The sequence below is a fragment of the Macaca mulatta genome, chromosome 4 (assembly GCF_049350105.2).
Source record: "Macaca mulatta isolate MMU2019108-1 chromosome 4, T2T-MMU8v2.0, whole genome shotgun sequence".
Lineage (NCBI taxonomy): Eukaryota > Metazoa > Chordata > Mammalia > Primates > Cercopithecidae > Macaca > Macaca mulatta.
Genome location: NC_133409.1, coordinates 85,555,238 through 85,576,286, shown reverse-complemented (window position 1 = coordinate 85,576,286; position 21,049 = coordinate 85,555,238).

The window sequence follows — 21,049 nt, the reverse complement described above, 5'->3', positions numbered from 1 at the left end:
AGCCCTAGCAGACTGTAGTTTTCCAGGGAGCAGAGATGGTGCCTTCACACTTCCCCCTCTCAGACCTGTTTCTGTGACTTTCTTGTTGGAGGAATATAAATACTTATTGACTCAATCAGGGATATAGGCTAAAATACTATTCTGTTTCTCAGATTCAAAATTTCAGTGATGAAAAAGGGAGCACCTTGAAATATAAAAATCACTTTCTATTTCTACATTTATACACACCTATGTATTATTTGATCTTAAATAATAGACAACTTGAAATTTTCTCTGATAAGATTTTGAAACTAAAGCTTGTCATGGTAATTATCTTTACCTAGGAAAATGTACATATCACCTTTTACACAGAAAATATTCAATAAATGTTGCTAACTTATGGTTTCTATGTATTAAATATTAATACTGTGTTTTTTCTAATGGCATAAAAATTCAAATTCTAGAAACAGGTCAAACACAAAAAGTATAGGAAGGAAAATGAGTTAGGTATGATATAACCGATTTTACTTTTATTTCTTATACATTATTTTTAAAACGCTATCAGAAAACTGTCTAGATTTATCATCAGCATTTTCCACATTTATTACACACCAAAGAATCCTGGGTGCAGTAGGTTACTTTTTCAATTACCCATTAATTTCAGTTTATTAATAGGTTATCTCAAAGGTATATGAGTGAGCTATTAAATGTTGAAGTAAGGAACAAAAAAGCCAAAAACATACAGAAACAACGAAAAAAATACAGGCATTTGTGAGATGGTGAGAATGACAGTGGAATATATATAATATACATATTATATATACATGTATACATATTTTATATATATATATATATACTTTTTTTTTTTTTGAGTCTGGCTCTGTCTCCTAGGCTGGAGTGCAATGGCGCAATCTCGGCTCACTGCAACCTCCGCCTCCTGGGTTCAAGCGATTCTCCTGCCTCGGCCTCCCAAGTAGCTGGGATTACAGGTACCTGCCACCAGACCCAGCTAATTTTTATATTTTTAGTAGAGATGGGGTTTCTCCATGTTGGCCAGGCTGGTCTCGAACTCCTCACCTCAGGTGATCCACCCGCCTCAGCATCCCAAAGTTCTGGGATTACAGGCGTGAGCCACCATGCCGAGTCAGAAATAATTTTTAAAAGAATAACAAATATGAAGAGACGTATGGGATATGTTAGCCCCTCATCCCATCGATAATTCTCTTCCACATCTTAGGCTCAATAGATAAACTATACACACTGGTTTCGTTTTTCTTTTTCTTTTCTTTTTGTCACCACCTTGACCCCAAACTCCAAGCTGTTATCAGATTAATCTTTTCAGAACTGATTTCAGACCTCATTAGCAATGACCAACCTATCCTACCTCAAAAACAGCTCCTATCTGTGTGAGTGTTTATTCAGGGAAACTAAGCTGATGATATTGATGATGAAGGTGTTGCTATTTAGTCTCTCTTTCAGCACTGAATTTTCCTCCACTACAGTGAGCAAGAATCTCTGAAGCTAGCTCCCATTTTCTGCTACCCAGTGCCTCCCCTCTGCCACAGATAGATCATGCTTTCATTGCCAGCATTTCTGAAGTACTCAGAGAGTATATGCAATGGTCCTATTAAAAATAAATAAATAAATAAATAAATAAATAAATAAATAAATAAGATGCTCTTTTCAACAATACATTAATCATAGAATCATTGCAGTCTGTGCATAGATTTCAAAAAGTAGGTCTATTCAGGGCAAGAGTAGGTCCCTCTGGGCCAAGAGATATTATAGTATTGATGATACAGAGGAGGCTAACCTCAAAATGCACCAACCCATGTTGTTTGGGGACTGTAATTTCTGATATTAGTTTATTAATGTTCCTATTCCTCACTAGACGGTGAATGAAAACAAGGTCTGTTTTTCTCGCCAATAGCTATATATTCCCAGCATCTAACATATTGACATCTAGATAATATTCAACAAAAAAATGCATCAGATGAATGAATGAATGAGAGAAGTCTTAAAAGTACAAATTGTCCTGAGAATATAAAGCTCTGACTTACAAACTGGATTCCTGATACCAGACCACCTTATCAGAGCTGAATTTGGTAGCAAGGAAAGGAGAATGCAAAAAGGCTTTAAGTAAATGCTAAGTAAAAGAAAGAATACAGAACATTGGCTCCAAGGAAACTAATGTCAAATTCAACAGATTTCAAAATGTAGTTGATAGTCAATTATGAATACCCATGAAATAAATATTATGCTGTGAATAAACTATTAAGATAATTTACTTAAAAAGAAAAAAAAAACCCTAGTCACTGAGAACTATCATGGACTGTGTGTTAGTACATTTAGTTGAGCTTATAACTTACCCTACATAGAATATATATTGATTTTCCAAAAAAATTACTAAAGTCTTCTAGCTTTCTAAGTCTTTTTAATTTATCAGATAACTGTCTTCCTTTATTTATCCTAAACTTCCTTATAACTGAGTTATTTCACAGCTTCTTAATATATTTCTCTTATTAAATGCTTTCTCCACTTTCAAGGAAGTCTACTAACAGCATTACTTCTATTTATGGCAAACTAATTTATTAAGATATGAATTTCTGTTTTGTTTTGTTTTCTTTCATGTTTCCAAGGAAGTGATAAGATCTTTTGCAATCATCAAGAGAGAAATAATAGAGCAGCCTATCTTTGGGAGGCGTGGCTGGAGCAAGTCAACTATTGTATTCACTTTCCATGCTACAAACATATTACCATCAACTTCATGGCTTAAAACAACACACACTTATTATCTTACAGTTCCTGTATGTTGGAGTCCAAGCACTGCTTAACTGAGTCCTCTGCTCAGCATCTCACCAGGTGACAATCAGGGAGTCGACTAGGCTGTGTTCTCATCTGGAGGCTCAACTTAGGCAGAATTCATTTCCAGATTCATTCAGATTGTTGGCAAAATTCATTTCCTTGTGCTTTGCAACCGAAGGTCCTGACTTCTTACTGGCTATTGACTGGAGGTTGTCCTTCGGTCCTTGATGTCATTCATTCTCTCATATAAATAACCATATTCATGAGCGTGATATCCAATTGTCATTGGTTAGAAATAAATAACAGGTTCCCTGTGTGTTCAATGGGAGGGGATTATACAAGGGCATCACTCATTGGTGGCCACCTGGGAGTACGTCTGCCACAATTACCTTTTTTCATCTGCTTGCCAAATCTTTAAGCTGAATATGCAAATTTCTCTGATGAGGAAATGCTCTTCATGGTCATTGATGAGTGATCATTATAGTGACTTGAAATTTTAATCCTAGAATCCTCAAGTTGTGATCAGAATTTCTAGCTCTTTCTAGCATTTCTTTTCGTCTGCAGAAATAAGAAATCTTGTAAGTATGGGGAGAAATGACAAAGCCAGTTTGGTGAATAGACTAAGAACAGCAACCATGGCAGATGGGGATAGAGCCAATCTTTTACCAAATAGTGAGGATTATCACCTGCTGTATTCAGTAAGTAATTTATCACTAATGCAATTTTTTATTTTCAAATTACTCCTATCCTCTGTTTTAAACTTTCTTAGGTTATGGTTCTGTCTGTGAGTCTTCTTCCACAACTATTTTTCCTGAAGTCAAACAACAGTGAAAGACAATTATCATCTCCTCTCCCTCCTCATGGAACTTATCCAATTAGAAATAGTCCTTTGACTTCTATTAAACAAAGAGAAATTAGACAGTAGACTTAGAGCCCAAGAAGGAGAAAAATACTTTAAAATCCCGCCCAATTACCAGACTACCACCACTAGCTTCTTTAATTGTTTTTCTCTTTCTAATGCCAAAAAAGCTTTTACAAATTTCTCACTATTTTCATCCCGTTGTTTAGATACTATTTGGACATGGTCTTACCCCATTATATTGCCCATTCTTGACTGAAATTTGGGCAATGGACAGGGAGGGTGAGAGAGGACATATTGAGTATAAATAAAAGTAGAAAAGGGAGACTATTTCAACAAATATCTTGAACTTGCTTCTAGCTATTTTAAACTTGCTCTAATCTAAAGTGTATTTTTTTAAAATACTCAATTTAGAATCAAAATCTTTTTTTTGAAAATGAATCCCATATGTTACAATTTACTTATACTTAACTTCTTAGGAACACTGTAAAGATTATTTGAGGTCAAGTCTTGCTTGAGTCTTTTTAAATGTGTTAACCTACTAGGCCATGGGTTAAAAGGAGGGTGAGAAGGAACTCTTTCTTTCTTAACATTGAATGCCACTATACCATCTACTCTGTACAGAACTATAATATTTTATTTTTCACAAAACCAAGTAAGTTGGTTTGCCAGCCAGAAGAATCATCAAGGCAATTTCAGTATTTCAACAAAACTGATTTAATTTAATAATATACTTTAAAACTAGTATAGAAATAGAATTAGGAAAACGTGTCACAGGAAGCTTCTCCATTAAACCCAGCACAAGAAGCACATTGTTTCAACATGACCCTTCCATGAAAGTCTCATGCTTAATCAGAATGTTCAAGGAACACACTTACTCTGCTCTCCTTCCTCTACCTCAAGGTCCTAAGGTAACTTCAGAGAAATCTGGTGATAATCAAGATTACGGGACCTGATTCTTGGGACCTCACCTCCAAAAGAAGTGCATGGCTATCAGACCCATCCTGTAGTGGGGGTAACTTTGGTTTTTATCTCCATGGTACACGCTTTGCCTCCATTTTAAATGGGTGCTACAGAAATTAGTTTAAAAGGAGGAATCTTAGAAAAAAGAAGGGATGGCAAACCAGCTGCTGCCCTGATCCACACACTTCATTCTTAGGTTCCTGACATCTTCACCAGCATCCGTAACTACAGTGTAAGGCAGAGTACACAAACCTCAGGAACATAAATCTATTGATAGCAAATGTTCTGAAAGCAAATGGGAGGCGATCTCTCTGGAGTATAATCCACCGTAAATGAACTTAGTTCTTCTTCTGGTAATTAGCTTTACAGTTTTTCAAGCCAAAATATGCCCCAGTGCAAGAATTACAGTCCCTTCAAGTTCTCTTTTACTCTCACCTCTTTTCAGATACCCACCATGGGCTTAACAAAGATAACTATAGGATACCAAATACCTGTTCTGGTTTTGAGTTTAATTCCAGAAAGTAAATACTATTACTCTTTATTATTTCCTTATACCCTATTTGGGTTTGAAGGGTATTTCAGTTTACAAAAGTGCATGATAAAATTTTTAATGAATTGAGCAAAGTTCATCCTTCACCTTCCTAGAATTCCAGTAAATGAGAAAAACATGATTAGTGTTAAGACTTGCAATGTCCTTAAGGAAAAAAGCAAACTACTGTAAATCTTATCAAAAACACAGATCTTATGGGTGCCAAGCCCTTGGTACTCAGTTGTTAGATATGGCTTTTAACAGAAAAAGGAGAATGTTTGGTGAGTTTTTTTCTAAATTTTAACCAAATTTTCAGATTATTAAAGCTTAATTTGGGTTATTTATTAATTCAACAGATATTTTTGTACCCACTTTTGCCAAACACCATGTTAGGCACTGGCAAATCAATAGTGAATAACCTAGTTACATTGCCTGTCCTCATGGAGCTTGTAAAATGGTCAGGAAAAACAAATAGTTAAGTAAATGTCACAGAAAATCTAAAGAACAAGACTTGTGGCAGACATGTGAAAACAAAGTACTGAGGGCTATGTGTAAGAGAGGCGCTAACCTGTTTGCTAGATCAAGGAAGACTTTCCTGCAAAAATAACATTCATGCTGAGACATAAAGTATGAATAGATGTTACCCAGCTTAGAGACGGGGATGAAGGTAGAAGCCACATTTCAGACAAGAAGAAAAGCATACAGGAAGAACTCAGGTGTCTTTAAAACTATTTTATTTTCTGTCCAAATGTTGTGTTGTTTAATTTTTATGGATACCTAATGGTTGTACATATTTATGGGGTGCATGTGATATTTTGATACAAGTATACAATGTGTAATGGCCAAATTTGGGTATTTGGGGTATCTATCACCTCAGACATTTATAACTCCTTTAAGGTTGGGAACATTCTAAATCTACTCATCTACTTATTTTGAAATATACAACAAATTATGTTATTTATTCCAAATTGCATTAATTCACTATCCAATAAATTATTGTTAACTGTAGTCACCCCGTTGTATTACCAAACACTATCTCTTATTCCTTCTATCTAACTATATTTTTGCACCCATTATCCAAATCCTCCTCATCCCTGCTCCCCACTACCCTTCACATCCTCTGGTAGCCACCATTCTACTCTCCACCTTCATGAGGTCAACATTTTAGCTCCCACATATAAGTGAGAACATGTTACCTTTGTCTTTATATGACTGGATTATTTCTCTTAACATGTCTTCCAGTTCATCCATGTTGTTGCAAATGACAGGATTTCACTTTTTTTAATGGAGGACTAATATTCCATTGTGTATATATATCACATTTTCTTTATCCATTCATCTGTTGATGTACACTTAGGTTTATTCCAATCTTGACTTTTCTGAATGTCAAAGTATATACATGGGCATACAGACATCTCTTTGATATGCTAATTTCTTTTCTTTTAAATATATACCAAGCAGTGGGATTGCTGGATCATATTTTTAAATCAACTTTTATTTTAGCTTCGGGGGTAGGTATGCAGTTTTGTTAAATGGGTATATTGCCTGATGCTGAGGTTTGGGGTATTAATGATTCCATTACCCAGGTACTGAGCATAGAAACCAATAGTTTTTTCAACCTTTGCCTTCCTCCTTCCCTCCACCATCTAGTAGTCCCCAGTTTCTGTTGTTGCTATCTTTATGTCCATGAGTACTCAATGTTTAGCTCCCACTCATCAGTCAAAACATGTAGTGTTTGGTTTTCTCTCCCTGCATTAATTCACTTAGAATAATGGCCTTCAGCTCCATCCATGTTGCTGCAAAGGACATGATTTTGTTCTTTTTTATGGCTGTGTAGTATTCCATGGCGTATATGTACCACATTTTGTTTAGCCAGTCTGCCATTGATGGGCACCTAGGCTGATTTCCATGTCTCTGCTATTGTGAATGGCAGTGAAATGAAAATGCAAGTGCATATGTCTTTTTGATAGAATGATGTATTTTCTTTTGGATATGTACCCAAGAATGGCATTGCTGGGTCATATGGTAGCTCTGTTTTAAATTCTTTGAGAAATCTTCAAACTGCTTTCCACAATGGCTCAATTACTTTACATTCCCACTAACAGCGTACAAACATTCCTTTCGTTCCACAGCCTCACCAACATTTCTTGTTTTCTTGACCTTTTAATAGTAGCCATTCTTACTGGTATGAGATGGTATCTCATGATGGTTTTGATTTGCATTTCTCTGATGACGAGTAATGTGAAGCATTTTTACATATGTTCGTTGGCTACTTGTATGTCTTCTTTTGAGAGTAATCTGTTCATGTCTTTTGCTCATTTTTAATGGAGTTATTTAGCTTTCTGCTTGTTCAGTCGTTTAAGTTCCCTATAGATTCTGAATATTAGACCTTTGTTGGATGCATAGTTTGCAAATACTTTTGCCTATTCTGTAGTTTATCTATTCTGTTGTTAGTTTATTTTGCTGTGCGAAAGCTCTTTAATTAGCTCCTACTTGTCAATTTTTGTGTTTGTTGCAATTGTTTTTGAGAACTTAGTCATAAATTCTTTCCCAAGGCCAATGTCCAGGAAGATATTTCCTAGGTTTTCTTCTAGGACTCTTATAGGCTTGGTTCTTACATTAAAATCTTTAATCCATCTTGAGTTAATTTTATATATGATGAAAGGTAGGGGTATGGTTTCATTCTTCTGCATATGGCTAGCCAGCTATTCCAGCACCATTTATGAAATAAAGAATTCTTTCCCCGTTGCATATTTTTGTCAGCTTTGTCAAAGATGAGATGGCTGTAGGTGTGCAGCTTTATTTCTGGATTCACTATTCTGTTCCATTGATCTATGTCTGTTTTTGTACCAGTACCATGCTGTTTTGGTTACTGTAGGCTTATAGTGTAGTTTGAAGTCAGGTAATGTGATGCCTCTGGCTTTGTTCTTTGTGATTAGGATTACTTTGGCTATTCAGGCTCCTTTTTGGTTTCCTGTGAATTTTAGAATAGCTTTCTCTAGTTCTGTGGAAAATTATGTTGGTAGTTTGATATGAATAGTGTTAAATCTATAGATTGCTTTAGGCAGTATGGCCATTTAATGATGTTGATTCTTCCAACCTATGAGCATGGAATGTTTTTCTATCTGTTTATCTGTTTTAGCAGTGTTTTGTAGTTCTCCTTGTGGAGATCATTCACCTTCTTTGTTAGATGTATTCCTAGGTTGTGTGTGTGTGTATGTCTATTGTAAATGGGACTGTGTTCTTGATTTGGCTCTCAGCTTGAACATTATTGGTGCATAGAAATGCTACTGATTTGTGTACATTGACATTGTATACTAAAACTTTACTGAAGACATTTATGAGTTCTAGTAGCCTTTTGGCAGAGTCTTTAGGTGTAGAATCATAGCATCCATGAAGATAGATAGTTTGATTTCTTCCTTTCCTATTTGGATGCCTTTATTTCTTGCTCTGGCCTGATCACTCTGGTTAGCACTTCCAGTACTATGATGAATAGGAATAGTGAAAGTAGGTACCCCTGTCTTGATTCAGTTCTCCAGGGAAATGCTTCCAGTTTTTGCCTATCCAGTATGATGTTGGTATGGGAATGTCAAAAATTGCAATTATTATGTTGAGGCATGTTCCTTCAATGCTTCATTTCTTAAGGGTTTTGGTCATAAAGGGATGTTGGATTTTATCAAAAGTTTTTTCCATGACTATTGAGATTATCATATAGTGTTTTTTTTAATTCTGTTTATGTGGTGAGTCATATTTATCAATTTGCATATGTTGAACCAAACTTGCATCCCAGGAATGAAGCCTACATGAGTGCTGGGAATTATTATTATTATTTTTTTTTTTTTTGCAACAGGGTCTCATGCTGTTTCCCAGGTTGGAGTGCAGTGGTATGATCATGGTTCACTGTGGCCTCAACCTCCCTGAGTTCCGGTGATCCTCCCACCTCAGCCTCCAGAGTAGTTGGGACTACAGGAGCATGTTACCACACTCAGCTAATTTTGTATATTTTTTTATGGAGATGGGGTTTCACCATGTTGCCCAGGCAGGTCTTGAACTTTTGGGCTCAAGTGATCTGCCCACTTCAGCTTCCCAAAGCGTTAGGATTAAAAGTGTTGAATTAAATTTTTGATGTACTGTTGGATTCAGTTTGCTAACATTTTGTTGAGGATTTTAGTATCTACGTCCATCAAGGATATTGGCCTGTAGTTTCCTTTTTTCATTATGTCTTTGCCAGGTTTTGGTATCAGGGTGATGCTGGCCTCACAGAATGAGTTAGGGAGGAGTCCCGCCTCCTTGTTTTCTTGGAATAGTTTCAGTAGAACTGGTTCCAACTCATGTTTGTACATATGGTGGAATTTGGCTGTAAATCCATCTGGTCCAGGGCTTTTTTGTTGGTAGCCTTTTTATTATTATTATTATTATTATTATTATTATTATTATTACTGATTCAATTTTGGAACTCAATATTGACTTGTTGAGGGTTTCAATTTCTTCCTGATTCAATCTTGGAGTATTGTTTGTTTCCTGGAATGTATCCATTTCCTCTGGATTTTCTAGTTCGTGTATGTGTTTATAACAGGATACTTTGTATTTCTGGTACTTTGTATTTCTGGATACTTTGCATTTCTGTGGAATCAGTTGCAATGTTACGTTTGTCATTTCTGATTGTGCTTATTTGGAGCTTCTTTTTCGTTTGTTTGTTAGTTAATCTAGCTATAAGTCTACTGATCTTGTTTTTCCTTTCGAAAAACAACTTTTAGTTTCATTGATTCTTTGTATGGATTTTGGGTTCTCAATTTGGTTCAGTTCTGCTCTGATTTTAGTTACTTATTTCCCTTTGCTAGCTTTGGGGCTAGTTTGTTCTTGTTTTCTAGTTCCTCTGTGTGTGATGTTAGATTGTTAATTTGAGATCTTTCTAACTTTTTAGATAAATGTTTAATGCAATAAACTTTCCTCACAGCACTGTTTTTGTTGCAATCCAGAGATTTTGGTATGTTGTGTTTCTGTTTTGATTTATTTCCAATAATTTTTGGACTTCTGCTTTAATTTCATTGTTTACCTAAATTCAGGAGCAAGTTGTTTCATTTTCATGTATTATGTGATTTTGAGAGATCATCTTGGTATTGATTCTATTTTTATTCCACTGTGATCTGAGAATATGGTTGGTATGATTTCAAGTTTTTTAAATTTATTGAGACTTCTTTTATGGCCAAGCACGTGGTCCATTTTGTAGTTGGTTCTGTGTGCACATGAAAAGAATGTGTATTCTCTGGTTGATTTGTGGAGTATTCTGTAGATGTCTATTAGGTCCAATTGGTCAAGTGTCAAGTTGAAGTCCAGAATTTCTTTGTTAGTTTTCTGCTACAATGCTTTCTATCTATGCTGACAGTGAGGTGTTCAAGTTCCTCACTGTTATTGTGTGTCTATTTAAGTGTTTTTGTAGTCTAAAAGTACTTGTTTTGTGAACCTGGGTGCTCCAATATTGGGTATGTATGTATTTAGAATAGTGAAGTTTTTGTTGAATTGAATTCTCTTTCATTATTTAATGCCCTTCTTTAATAGTTCTTTTTTACTGTGTTGGTTTAAAGTCTGTTTTATCTGACATAAGAATAGTGATCCCGGCTGGGCGCGGTGGCTCACGCCTGTAATCCCAGCACTTTGGGAGGCCGAGGCTGGCGGATCACAAGGTCAGGGGATCGAGACCATCCTGGCGAACATGGTGAAACCCCGTCTCTACTAAAAATACAAAAAATTAGCCGGGCGTGGAGGCGGGCGCCTGTAGTCCCAGCTACTCGGGAGGCTGAGGCAGAAGAATGGCGTGAACCCGGGAGGCGGAGCTTGCAGTGAGCCGAGATTGCGCCACTGCACTCCAGCCTGGGCGATAGAGCAAGACTCCTCTCAAAAAAAAAAAAAAAAGTGATCCCTATTCCTTTTTGCTTTCCATTTGCATAGTAGATCTTTATCCAACTTTTTACTTCCAGGCTTTATCTGTAAGGTGGGTCTCTAAAAGACAGCAATTGAATGGGTCTTGCTTTTTCATCTAACTTGCCACTCTGTGTCTTTTAAGTAAGGCATTTAGACCATTTACATTCAAGGTTAATAGTGATATGTTAATCACGATAGGATAGGTTTTGAAGTTGTTACCTGATGGCTCTGTAGTTTCTATTGTGTGGTTGCTTTATAGGGTGTGTGGGCTATGTACTTAAGTGTGTTTTTCTGGTAGCAGACATTCTTTTGTTTCCATGTTTAGGACTCCCTTCAGTATCTCTTGTAAGACTAGACTACTGGTAAAAAATTATGGTAGCGTTGGCTTGCCTGGAAGAGTTTATTTCTCCTTTGCTTATGAAGCTTAGTTTGGCAGGATATGTCATTTTTAGTTGGAATTTCTTTTCTTAAAAAATGCGGAATAAGCCCCCAATCTCTAAAGGGTTGTAAAGTTGCTGCTGAGAAGTCCACTGTTAACCTGACAGGGTTCCCTTTGTATGTGATCTGACCTTTTTCTCTAGTTGGACAGTCTGGTGACTACATGCCTTGGTGATATTCATTTTGTATAGTATCTAAAAGGTGTTCTCTGCATTTCTCATATCTGGATGTCTACTTCTGTAACAAGATTAGGGAAGTTATCTTGAATTATTCTCTCCAATATGTTTTCCAGGTTGTTTGCTTTTATTCCTTCTCTCTTAAGAATACTAGTAAGTTGTAGGTTTGGTTGCTTTACATAATCCCATATTTCATGAAGACCGTTCACTTTTTAAATTCTTTTTTCTTTGTTTTTGTCTGACTGGATTTGTTTGAAACATTGGTCTTTAAGCTCTGAAATTCTTTTTAGAAAAGAATTTCAGAAAAGAATTCTGCTTGGTCCAATCTATTGATAAAGCTTCCAATTGTATTTTGGAATTCCTTAAGTGAGCTTTTCAATTCCAGAAGCTCTAATTAATTTCCTTTTAAAGATGTTTATCTGTTTCTTCATTTCTTGGATTGCTTTAGAAGTTTCTTTGTGTTTATTTTCAACCTTATCTTGGATCTTGTTGAGCTTCCTCACAATTCATGTTTTGAATTTTTTGTCTGTCATTACTGAGTTTCCATTTTGGTCTGTGACCACTGCTGGAGAACTAGTATGATCTTTTGGTGGTGTCACTACAATCAGATTTTTCATGGTGCCAGAATTTTTACTCTGGTTCCTCCTCATTTGGAGATGTTGGCACTTCTAACTTTTGTAATTATTTTCTTGCAGGTAGGATTTTTTCTTTTTCTTTCTTTCCCTATAATATTACTGTGAGGATTTTTTCCCTTCCCCCTTCTCCCCACTCCCTGGGATTTGCAACTGTAGAGAATGCTAGGTATGGTCTTTTAGCTTTGCTTCTATAGCCCTATGTACTTCTTTCAACAGGTTTCATGTTGGCCTATGTTGTGTGACTTATACACCAGTAGAGAACACTTCTAGGTAAGAGCTGGCTGCAGCCAAAATGACTGGATATATATTTGATGCTTGTTTACTTGCAGAAGCTCAGTCCTGGAAGGTGTGGGGGCCATGATGGGTGGGAATGGACCAAGCAGGTCTGCCTACAGATGTTCTGACAGTAAGCACAAGACCCTGCACTGAAGGAGAATCCAGTGGGTGGCCACCAAGTGCCTAGAGGTATGCCTAGGCTGTGGAGCTGGGAAACCTCCTCAGCCTCAAGTTATCTGCATGGGGATAGGGAGTGGCCTAAACTCCTAATCCAGGACAGGAGGTGCTCCACTAGCCTGGAGATCTGCCAAGGCATGGAACAGAGAGGGCTCCTCTGCACCAGGGCCTCTGCACAGGAAGGGTGGGGCAGCTCAGGCTGTTGATTCAGGCAAGTGTTCTGAATGCCTACAGATCTGCCCAGGTATGGTGTGGAGAGGGACCAGCTACACCATGATCTATGTCCAAGAAAAATGGGCCAGCTTGGGTTGCCAAACCAGATGGGTGGGTGTTCCAAATGCCTGGAGATCTGCCTGGGTGTGAAGCAGAGAGGACCTCCCTCTACCAGGATCTATTTATGAGCCAGATGCCATCATGGGGGCTGTTTTCTGGTGTTCTTCTCCCCAGGATCTGGGATAACCTTCATGATTCTGGTAGATTCCTATTTTCCTTGTTGAATTAAAGCTCACAGAGTTCCTCTTTATGCACTGTCTTGCTATTTCCAAATGGCTGAGGTACACTAAAAGCCTCTGGTCCACTATCCTGGAAAAAAACAGTATTTCTATTTTTAGTGGGTTTTTTTTTTTTTTTTTTTTTTTGAGGTGGAGTCTCGCTCTGTCACCAAGGCTGGAGTGCAGTGGCGCTATCTTGGTTCACTGCATGCTCCGCCTCCCAGGTTCACGCCATTCTCCTGCCTCAGCCTCCCAAGTACCTGGGACTACAGGCAGCTGCCACCACATCTGGCTAATTTTTTGTAGTTTTAGTAGAGATGGGGTTTCACCGTGTTAGCCAGGATGGTCTTGATCTCCTGACCTCGTGATCCGCCCACCTCGGCCTTCCAAAGTGCTGGGATTACAGGCTGAGCCACCATGCCTGGCCTATTTTTAGTTTTTTGAAGAGCCTGAATACTGTTTTTCATAGTAGCTGTACTAATTTACATTCCCACCAACAGTGTATGAGCATTCCCCTTTCTCTGCATCTTCACCAGCGTTTGTTTACTATCTTTTTTTTGTATTAGCCACTTTAACTATAGTGAGATGATATCTCATTGTGATTTTGATTTGCGTTTCTTTGACGATTAGTGATGTTGAGCATTTTTTCATATATCTCTTGGCCATTTGGATGTCTTCTTTTAAGTGTTGTCTATTCAGATCTTTTCCCCATTTTTAATTGGATTTTATTTTTTGCTGTTGAATTATTTAAGTTTCTTATATATTCTGATTATTAATCCCTTGTCAGTGGAATAGTTTTCAAATATTTTCCCAGTTTTTGGGTTTCTTCTTCACCTTATTGATTATTTCCTTTGATATGCAGAAGTTTTTAGCCTGATAAAAATCCCATTTGTTGAGTTTTGCTTTGGTTGCCTGTTCTTTTGAGGTCTTGCTGAAGAAACCTTTGCCCAGGCCAATGTCCTGAAGCATTGAAGCATTTCCCCAAACACACACACACACTAAATTGGCCTTATTCTTCTGTATCAGAATAAGATACTATATGGGAATATTACAGAAAGAAAAGGTACTATTGCTGTGAATATGTGTTGTTTATTGCCTGCTGGGCATTGTTTGTTGGTAATAGGACCTTACTTTTTCTTTAAAGGTACCACATCTACTTCAGTTCATGTAGCTTGGTTGGGGCTGACTGTAATCCTACCCTTCCTGGGTCTAGATTTAGCCCATCAGAATGTTCCATCCCTCTGGGAGCACTCAGACATAGGTAACTGACTCAAACAGATGAATCAGAGTCGCCCTTCAAATTTTGTAGACACTCTCAAGAAAAAACAAGCTGTATTGCTGCTAAAGTTGCTGTGAGGCTCTATTGGTTAGTCTGGAGTTTCTGGGGGCCGTCTTAACTGCCTTCTGAACAGAACCTGCCTAAAAGAAGTTAATACAAAGATGAGCAGAATGAGGGATGAAGAGAGATCCAATCATCTGCGCCCCTGAATCTAGGTACACCAAACTAGTGAATCAATGCATTCTTCTTTCCCTCCCTACTTTAAAATTAAACTTTTAAATTATCAATTGCAACCAAAATAATTCTTATATTAAAACTTGACAAACATAGCATTCATTTTTCTTTAACTAGATTCCATAAGAAACTATAAAAGAACCATTTACTTACCCACCACAGCTCTTTTTCCTTTCTAGTTTGCTGCTATTTGTTCTAAGGTGTCTATACTCAGTGTACCTTTTCTCACCTCCATTGGGCCCTAAAATAATAAAAAATAAGTTTGGCTTTGCCAATTCACATTTAGTCCTTGCTTGAAATTGACACTCAAGACTTACCTTTTCTAGGAAGTTCTCCCTGATTTCTTTATACATCTATTGCCATTCCCTTCTCTCCAAGGCATTCTTCATTCTCTCTGCACTCTCATACCACTGGCCTGAATCCTATGCTTCTCCTGTGAAACTAGGAGCTCCTTGGCATCAAGACTTTTCATCTTTATTTTTCTACTCCCTAGCAAGTAGCAATTGCCCTGTTCCTGAAGGCTCTATGTAAATGTGTGCTAATTAACTCAAAATCTTTACAAAAATTCAAACTGTCTGCAATGTGGGAAAAAGAAAATAAATGGGGAAGCTGAGGTGGGTGGATCATGAGGTCAGGAGATCGATACCATCCTGGCTAACATGGTGAAACCCAGTCTCTACTAAAAATACAAAAAAAAAAAAATTAGCAGGGTGTGGGTGATGGGTGTCTGTAGTCCCAGCTACTCAGGAGGCTGAGGCAGGAGAATGGCGTGAATCCGGGAGGCGGAGCTCACAGTGAGCAGAGATGGTGCCACTGCACTCCAGGCTGGGCGACTGAGCAAGACTCTGTCTCAAAAAAAAAAAAAAAAAAAAAGAAAAGAAATTGAAAGGAATTCAGAAACCCTATTGATTTTTTTGTTTTTTGAAAAGGAGCAGTTTATAAGTAACTTCTCAAATTAACTATTTGAATCAATAACAAATTATACAACTTTTTCTGTTTATTGTTAAAAATTTTATCTGCTATTGCAATCATTTTCATAAGTACTATATAAATGGTCTGTTAGACATCCCCATCAGGGGAAGCTTTAGGTTTTCTGGCTGTACTTACAGCTGTAAGTAAAATCCTAAAGAAAGCATTTTCTCTTGTCCTAGCAGCAATTTCTTCTCTTATTAAAATGTTCAAAATTAATTTAACAAATCTCAGAGTAGTTAAGCATTCGATCTCTGGAGGCAGACTTCTGGCTTTGAACTGCAGCCCTGCCATTTACTAATTTAGGTAAGTTACTTACCGTCTCTAAGCGTCAGTTTCTCACTTGCATAATGGACATAAGAATGGTACCTACCTAATAGTGGGTTTACGAGTTCTCAGTGAACAATATCAACAAGGTACAGAGTCCTATTTGTTCTAAGGCTCTGTGGGCTCTGTGCTTTACAAAACAATTCAGTGTGGGTAGTATATGCAGTCCTGTCCTCAAGAAGTTTACTGTCTGGCTTGCCCAACATCCAACTCTCCTATAGCAGAGGATACATAGAATGAGGCTGCTCTACTACAAAGTCCCAGAGCTTTGGAAAGCATGTAAGAGTGTATATGTGGTTTCCTGGTTAAAATCCCTCTTCATAGTAAACCTAAAGAGATAGTTACAGCAATGAGAAAAGCCTAATGAAACTGTATGATCCTGGCCCCTAAGCAGGACGCTGCCTTATATCAGCAAGGAACTGCTATAACCAACTGACACTCATAAAGCTGCCTGCCCTTGTCTGAATAAAGGCTGGAGAGGGGCGTTGTCAGATAAGATCACCACTAAAGTCTTCTGAGCCTTTTGAAGTCAATTTTTCCCCCCACATTCCAGCCTGCCCTCCTTTGCCTAGTGCACAGAGCTCAGCCTGGAGTGGTCAGACCGTGATCAAACCTTCTTACCATGGAACACTTATCATTCGTTTCCTTCATCTGGACACTTTCTGACCACGAGGAAATTTGGAACTTACCTGGTTGTTACACAGTGAAAATCCTTTCTTCACATGTCTTATTTGCAGCCACCCAACATAGTCACTGAAACAATTCACAAACTTCTCACACAATTACTCACTAGCACATGGTGACAACCAGTCATTTTCTAGCTTTAAGGATGCTGCTAAAGGAAACTCGAAAAATAAATAAAAGAATTGAAGAGAAAATTCTAACTTGCTAGATTCCTTCCTCTCAATCCTTTTTCTCTAGCCACACCTCTTGGCAATGATTACATTTCTAGTAGATTGCTACAGAAGTTGTTTTATGAGTATAGACTGTTGTAGGTGAAGTTTATAAACATTCTTTGTCAAATGAGATATATTCATATATATTCTAATTTTGTCTCAAAATCTACCTATAAAATAACGAAATAAAAGCATTACCTAAAAATGGTAAATACAATTAGAGGGTTAACATTGTGACCAGAGAAGTGCTAAGTTAAAAAACATCTGTGAATACAAAGGCCTGGTTATTTGTGGAAGATGCCTGGGGGTCACCACAGTCAGAGGGGTTAACAGAGCTGTGAGGGGAGCAAACAGACAACCAACTTTATTTTTTTTGAGACGAAGTCTCGCTCTGTTGCCAGGCTGGAGTGCAGTGGCACAGTCTCGGCTCACTGCAACCTCTGCCTCCCAGATTCAAGCGATTCTCCCTCCTCAGCCTCCCAATTAGCTGGGACTACAGGCATGCACCACTACACCCAGCTAATTTTTTGTGTTTTTAGTAGGGATGGGGTTTCACCATCTTGGCCAGGATGGACTTGATCTCTTGACCTCGTGATCCACCCACCTCGGCCTCCCAGACTGCTGGGATTACGGGCGTCAGACAACCTTTTATTTTTTTTATTTATTTATTTTTTTTGTTGTCCAATTTTTTTATTATTGTGGTAAAAATCATAAGATCTATTCTCTAAACAGATTATAAGTGTACAGTACAGAATTGTTACTACAAGTGCAATGTTGTGAAACAGATCTCTAGAACATTTTTGTCTCGTATGACTGACACTGTATACCTGTTGAATAGCAACTCCCCCATTTCCCCCTTCTTCCAGCCTCTGGCAATCACCATTCTACTTCCTGTTTTCATGAGTTTAACTACTTTAGATACCTCATGTAAGTACAATAATGCAGTAGTTGCCCTTCTTTGATTGGCTTATTTCAACTAAGCATAATATCTTCAGGGTACATTCGTGTTATAGCATACGGCAGAATTTCTTTTTGTGGCTGAATAATATTTCATTATATGTAGGTATCACATTTTTTTCTATCCATTCATTTCTTAATGGACATTTGGATTATTTCTTCTTCTAGGCTATTGTGCATAATGTTGCAGTGAATGTTAGAATGCAAATATATCTTCTAGATACTGATTTAACTACTTTTGGATAAATACCCAGCAGTGGGATTATTGGGTCATATGCAAATTCTATTTTAATTCTTTTTGAGGAAGCTTTTTACTGTTTTTCGTAGCCATTAACCCATTTTACATTCACACTCTGAGTGCATAAGGGTTCCAACTTGTCTAAATCCTTGTCAACACTTCTCATTTTCTCCCTCTTTCTCTCTTTCTCTCTTTTTTTTTTTGTTTTTCCTTTTCATATTTTTTTAATTTATTTATTATTATTATACTTTAAGTTGTAGGGTACATGTGCATAACGTGCAGGTTTGTTACATATGTATACTTGTGCCATGTTGGTGTGCTGCACCCATCAACTTGTCATTTACATCAGGTATAACTCCCAATGCAATCCCTCCCCCCTCCCTCCTCCCCATGACAGGCCCCTGTGTGAGATGTTCCCCTTCCTGAGTCCAAGTGATCTCATTGTTCAGTTCCCACCTATGAGTGAGAACATGCGGTGTTTGGTTTTCTGTTCTTGTGATAGATTGCTAAGAATGATGGTTTCCAGCTGCATCCATGTCCCTACAAAGGACACAAACTCATCCTTTTTGATGGCTGCATAGTATTCCATGGTGTATATGTGCCACATTTTCTTAATCCAATCTGTCACTGATGGACATTTGGGTTGATTCCAAGTCTTTGCTATTGTGAATAGTGCTGCAATAAACATAAGAGTGCATGCGTCTTTATAGCAGCATAATTTATAATCCTTTGGGTATATACCCAGTAATGGGATGGCTGGGTCATATGGTACATCTAGTTCTAGATCCTTGAGGAATCGCCATACTGTCTTCCATAATGGTTGAACTAGTTTACAATCCCACCAACAGTGTAAAAGTGTTCCTATTTCTCCACATCCTCTCTAGCACCTGTTGTTTCCTGACTTTTTAATGATCGCCATTCTAACTGGTGTGAGATGGTATCTCATTGTGGTTTTGATTTGCATTTCTCTGATGGCCAGTGATGATGAGCATTTTTTCATGTGTCTGTTAGCTGTATGAATGTCTTCTTTTGAGAAATGTCTGTTCATATCCTTTGCCCACTTTTTGATGGGGTTGTTTGTTTTTTTCTTGTAAATTTGTTTGAGTTCTTTGTAGGTTCTGGATATTAGCCCTTTGTCAGATGAGTAGATTGCAAAAATTTTCTCCCATTCTGTAGGTTGCCTGTTCACTCTGATGAAAAGAGGGAATCCTCCCTAACTCATTTTATGAGGCCAACATCATCCTGATACCAAAGCCTGGCAGAGACACAACAAAAAAAGAGAATTTTAGACCAATATCCCTGATGAACATCGATGCAAAAATCCTCAATAAAATACTGGCAAACCGGATTCAGCAACACATCAAAAAGCTTATCCACCATGATCAAGTGGGCTTCATCCCTGGGATGCAAGGCTGGTTCAACATTCGCAAATCAATAAACATAATCCAGCATATAAACAGAACCAAAAACAAGAACCACATGATTATCTCAATAGATGCAGAAAAGGCTTTTGACAAAATTCAACAGCCCTTCATGCTAAAAACGCTCAATAAATTCGGTATTGATGGAACGTACCTCAAAATAATAAGAGCTATTTATGACAAACCCACAGCCAATATCATACTGAATGGGCAAAAACTGGAAAAATTCCCTTTGAAAACTGGCACAAGACAGGGATGCCCTCTCTCACCACTCCTATTCAACATAGTGTTGGAAGTTCTGGCTAGGGCAATTAGGCAAGAGAAAGAAATCAAGGGTATTCAGTTAGGAAAAGAAGAAGTCAAACTGTCCCTGTTTGCAGATGACATGATTGTATATTTAGAAAACCCCATTGTCTCAGCCCAAAATCTCCTTAAGCTGATAAGCAACTTCAGCAAAGTCTCAGGATACAAAATTAATGTGCAAAAATCACAAGCATTCTTATACACCAGTAACAGACAAACAGAGAGCCAAATCCAGAATGAACTTCCATTCACAATTGCTTCAAAGAGAATAAAATACCTAGGAATCCAACTTACAAGGGATGTAAAGGACCTCTTCAAGGAGAACTACAAACCACTGCTCAGTGAAATCAAAGAGGACACAAACAAATGGAAGAACATACCATGCTCATGGATAGGAAGAATCAATATCGTGAAAATGGCCATACTGCCCAAGGTAATTTATAGATTCAATGCCATCCCCATCAAGCTACCAATGACTTTCTTCACAGAATTGGAAAAAACTGCTTTAAAGTTCATATGGAACCAAAAAAGAGCCCACATCTCCAAGACAATCCTAAGTCAAAAGAACAAAGCTGGAGGCATCACGCTACCTGACTTCAAACTATACTACAAGGCTACAGTAACCAAAACAGCATGGTACTGGTACCAAAACAGAGATATAGACCGATGGAACAGAACAGAGCCCTCAGAAATAATACCACACATCTACAGCCATCTGATCTTTGACAAACCTGAGAGAAACAAGAAATGGGGAAAGGATTCCCTATTTAATAAATGGTGCTGGGAAAATTGGCTAGCCATAAGTAGAAAGCTGAAACTGGATCCATTCCTTACTCCTTATACGAAAATTAATTCAAGATGGATTAGAGACTTAAATGTTAGACCTAATACCATAAAAATCCTAGAGGAAAACCTAGGTAGTACCATTTAGGACATAGGCATGGGCAAAGACTTCATGTCTAAAAAACGTTTTAAAGATTTTAAATTTTGTCCCTAGGTGCTGTTGGGACAAAACAACAACAACAACAAAAGAAATTAAGGATGTGAGAATTTTGGAAATTCCATCCCAATGCATTACTCAAGAGTATTTCTTGCAAAGAAGTATAAGGCACAGTTACCCAAAAAGTGTGACAAAGTTGTGCTGGTAGTACAAGAAGGAAAAATTGAGACCAGCC